Source organism: Silene latifolia, unplaced genomic scaffold (genome assembly GCF_048544455.1).
Source record: "Silene latifolia isolate original U9 population unplaced genomic scaffold, ASM4854445v1 scaffold_75, whole genome shotgun sequence".
Classification (NCBI taxonomy): domain Eukaryota; kingdom Viridiplantae; phylum Streptophyta; class Magnoliopsida; order Caryophyllales; family Caryophyllaceae; genus Silene; species Silene latifolia.
In genome coordinates this window covers 4,950,184-4,955,040 of record NW_027413661.1, presented here as the reverse complement: position 1 = coordinate 4,955,040, position 4,857 = coordinate 4,950,184, and positions in this window count along the sequence as shown.

Here is a 4,857-nt window from a genome sequence, read left to right as displayed (position 1 = left end):
GTGATGTGGCCAAGAACAGCGGTGCACCTCAATACCTTCCATATTTGACTGGCAGACCTGCCCCTAGTGCCAGTGCCATGCATATTAATGATGTTCAGCACGTTTCCCTTCGTATGTTTAGAGGATGATGACTTTGTTTGTTATACTCGAGAGATGATGTGAGCAAGCTTAATTCTCACGAGGTCATGTTACTTATGTCTTACCTCAACCTACACCGTCGAAACCATTCTACTACGGTGCCCCCGGTGTAGTGTGCTCTAGTCTTGAGCGCATGGCACAGTCCGAGACCCGACACATTGCCTGCGGGGCCATAGTGACCCGCCAAGCTCAGCGCCTGACAGATTTTGAGGCCCCGCCTCCTGAGGGGAATGAGTATGTAGAGATTGTGCCTACCATGGACGCTCTGTACTGGCGTCAGAACCGATGGTTGAGGAAGATGGATAATGGGTCGTATGCCTGGAGGGTGAGGGGAACTATGTGGATGGTGCTTCCGGACCCAGCTCATCTCCCTGTTGTTGATCATTTGGTGAGTGGGAGACTTGTGCCATTCCTGACCTGAGCCCCGTCCTACCGATTGACCCACGGATTCTCTTGGACTTACCTCGGCTGTCACCGCACGTGCAGGGACAAGAGCGGCACCTCCCCCACCTCGGGAGCGTCGTGGAGTGAGGCGGTCTAGGGCGGACCCGGTTGTACCCGAGCCTCTTACTCGCCCCCGACTCCTAACCTTACCACCCTTATCGTGCTCGCCCTACCCTACGGTGCATGACCCGGATACGACCTCATGAACCGGCCGAGCGGATCTCCTCTACTTTGGTGCTCCGCAACTGCATAAGATGACCCTTAACCGGGCATAGGGACACGATTAGCACGGCTTGTCCGTGGAGGGGACCGGGGGTGGATACGGGAGTATTTCACAGCTATGGAGTTGACCCGAGTTACTGGAGACCTCCGGAGGAGACTGAGTTTGGCTACCTCGCGGGACCGTGGGGAGTCAACTCTGGTAGTCAGCTAGGAGGGGACTACTCAGCAGCAGCAGCAGGCTTTCCATGAGCTGGGAGTTCAGGTGCGGTACTTACAGCGCGGTGGTGATGACGACATGGAGGAGGGTCCCCGTTATTGATCGTGTGTTATTAGACTATTTGGTTTGATTTCTTTGATGTTGGATTTATTTGGTTGTGATGGATTTGTTTCGTTGTGTTGGATTTAGTACTTTTATTTTTGATAATGCTTTCGGGATTTATTATCTATCGCTGGATGACTGTACTCGGCCATAAGGCCGTTACTTATTTAATTATCGTATGGAGACGTGTTGAATGTCGTTTATGTTAGGAATTAGTTGTGTTTAATATTACTAGGAAAAATTAGCAGTAAAATTTGATGCAGGATGATTGTGAATGCTCTAGGTAATGTCGTCAAAACGCTCTCTGGCTGTCATAACTCGACCGAGCATAGTTACTACTCGACCGAGTAGAGCTTACTCGGCCGAGTATACAAATATACTCGACCGAGTAGCCTTTCATACTCGGCTGAATATTGCTGAAACAGAGAACTGATGGGAAATAGCTATGTGAATTACTTAAGTTATGTGATAATTGTATGAAAGAGTTGATAGTGCCTTATTTTGCTATTTTATACTATAAGATGTTCCACAGATGGATTATGGTTGTATCACGGATACGTGATTGTTGGAATAAGTTATGAATTTGTGAATGTTTCGTTGTATAACATTGGTTGGTTACCAGAAACTTAAATTGTTTAGGGGAGGAATACCCGAATCACTAAATTATATGAAAGGTAACACCATACTCATACAGCGTGGTAATTGTAATAAGTTTTATACGTATATATGTTTGATTACAGTGATAATTGCCTCAACGAGTTACGCATAAGACTGCTATTTCTCATTAATTCCATATTTTAATTTTTATACACTACTTGGTTGCTGAAATATTTTGTCTTTATAAGTCACAAGTGTGTAATGTCATAAAGTACGTCGTGCTACAAGAGTCTATGAGTAATGTCACCGTCATGAGGTACGTATTGGCTTTGGGCACGGGAAGTGGCTAGTGGTGAACTTCGGGGACGAAGTTCCTTTAAGAGGGGAAGAGTAATGTCGCGGAACTAAGTATTTAATTATGTGAAATATGTATTTAATTATATGTATTTAATTATACCTATGATATTGGGAATCACATGTATGTTAGGCATGTTCGCATTCGGAATTACAATTATATTTCCTTTAAGCTGTATCCATGTTGTATTCAAGTAATATGAAGATTATACTGTGCACGGGTGTCTTAATTCAATTTATGATAATTGGTATAGGTGTACGGAATGTGGTGGTTGAGTATTGTTTTTGAGTATTGCTTTACAATTGTGTATTGTTTTGCATTTGTATATTTGATATAAGCGTACAGAAGGTGGTGGTTCGCAATTGTGTATTGTTTTGCATTTGTATACTTGTGTATTTGTATGGTTGAGTGCTTTTTTGAGTATTGCTTCGCATTTGTGTTCTTATGGTCGATAGTAGTTGTGTCGCGTTTGGCAAAAGAATGCATGTGAATTCATTAATTTCCGTAAGAGTATGTGAAAGTTGGTGATTAGTATTATTTGGAGGAGTAGCTGTGATAGGCGATTGTTGTTTGAGTAAGGTGGTATGATGGTAATGTCAGGATGGTGTGAATTTGTGCACCTTGGTGTGGGTGGTTAATGTCACGGTACGTAAACCTGAGGAGAGTGTCGTGCGGGCTGAACTTCGGGGACGAAGTTCTTTTTAAGGGGTGAAGATTGTAACACCCAGGATATTTAAGAACGTTGTTGACCGATCTTGTTGACCAAACAGACCTTAGGGATGAATGGATGAGGGATCAGGCGTGTAATATGAGTTTTATAGGATTATTTACTCGACCTAGCTGAGGCTACTCGGCCGAGTATCACCCATACTCGACCGAGTAGAGCCTACTCGGACCGAGTATGGCCGCTGTCGACACGTTAATATAAACGCAAGTTCGCGAGATTCATTTCATTTTCTCATTTTCTCGACAGTTTCTCTTTCTCTAACCCTAGCCTATCTCTCTCTCCTATCATCCCATATCTTCACACTCTAATGCTTTAGCCTAAACCTCCACCATGGGAAGGACGGGATTTGCTGGGGAAGAATGACGTGTGTGGTGGTCGTCTATGTCACCGCCGATGTGTAAGGTTAGGTAAGTTCCTGCCTGGTGTTCTTTTGAGTGATTCTTTGAGTATAGTTGTGTAATAGGAGATGGTTATCGTTGTTAGGATGCTTATTGGAGTCGTGCGTGGCTGGAAATGGAAGTCTTACATGCTTTGCGATGAGGTAGGGTTTCCCTACTCAGTTTACTGTTAATTGATTTAAGATTGTGATTGTACTGTGTATGATTGTTATCTGCTGATCATCGGAGTATTGGTGTAGTGGTGACGGTGGTGTTGTGGCGGTGTTGGGACGGTTGTGGTGTTGTGACAGCTGTGAGGCTGTGTGTGTTGTGATGGTGGTGGAGTCACTTGCGGGGGTGACTTCACACCCTACTTCGCCCTCCGTGGAACCCGCCACGAGAGGGGATGTGCACATTAAGGGACAGGGATTGTTAGTCGCTCGTTGATGAGCTGGACTAGGTGGGATGGGCTGCGGTCACCCACTGCCGGCGAGGATTACCTGTTGCGATGGGTAATCTGGCAGGGCTACACCCTTCGGGGTGTAGTCGGTTACTGTACGAGGTCGTGAGACTGGGATGGAGGATGATCAGCTGTTTACATTGTTATTCTGTCTTATATTTGATTAGTCAGTACTGACCCCGTTGTTATTGTTTTGTAAAACCTGCGGTGATCCATTCGGGGATGGTGAGCAGTTGGCTTAGCAGGTTTTGTTGATTGTGGCTGCTAGGATTGGAGTGATCGAGTCATCACGCTACCGTTCTAGAGAGGCAGTGTCATGAGTGTTATGGTTGTACCTGTATTATAAAGACGGTGTATTGAGTTGTATCGTATAAGACATATTAATAATATAAGATTGTTCTTTTATTGTCTAGTTTGATCTACCTCCTCGGGAAACCGAGATGGTGACACCGTCATACACTGGGATGGTCCTTGATAAGGCATTCTGGCGTACGGGGGTGTTACAAAGTGGTATCAGAGCCGACGATTTTGGAACCTGAACCAATGAATCTAATGAATATAGGGTGTCAATTAAAATTAACCTGGTGTATGTACGTTTGGAGCCCCAGCCGATGCTAGATTTTGGGTGAGTAGGCGCCCTCATTTCAAAATCATGGCCCCATCGGACTTAAGCCAGACACGGGAAAAAGGGTAGCTAGTGAGAGTCGTTGATTGCTTGGTGATGATTGTTGTGTGTATCTATTATTAGGGTGATATGTGTTTTGATGTATGTGTGGAAAAGTTGGAGTGAGCGATGGAATTGTTGCAATGTGCGACCGGTGATAAGTTAATCAATTTGTTTCACGATGAATGTGTTGTGTGTTGAATTGCTACGTTGCAAAATGTGATTATGGCGTATGTCTGGTGTTTAGCGGAATTAGAGATGATGTGACATAAGAGTTAAACCTTGCAGGTACTGTAATTAGATTGTTGAGTATGCTATAAGGATAGAATATAATAGTTTCATGACAAAGTGAGGAATGAAGGTAGGAGTGATGATTGTTCCGATGATGGATGTTATGTTGTTATGTGTTTATGTGGTAGAAATCAGCTTTAATAGTGACGAGCCGGATGCACGGAACTCCGAACGATATTATTTAATTTTGCAGGAACAATGAAAAGTTACGACTTCTTCTTCGTTTTCGGAAAACTCGACCGAGTAGGTGAGTGTACTCGACC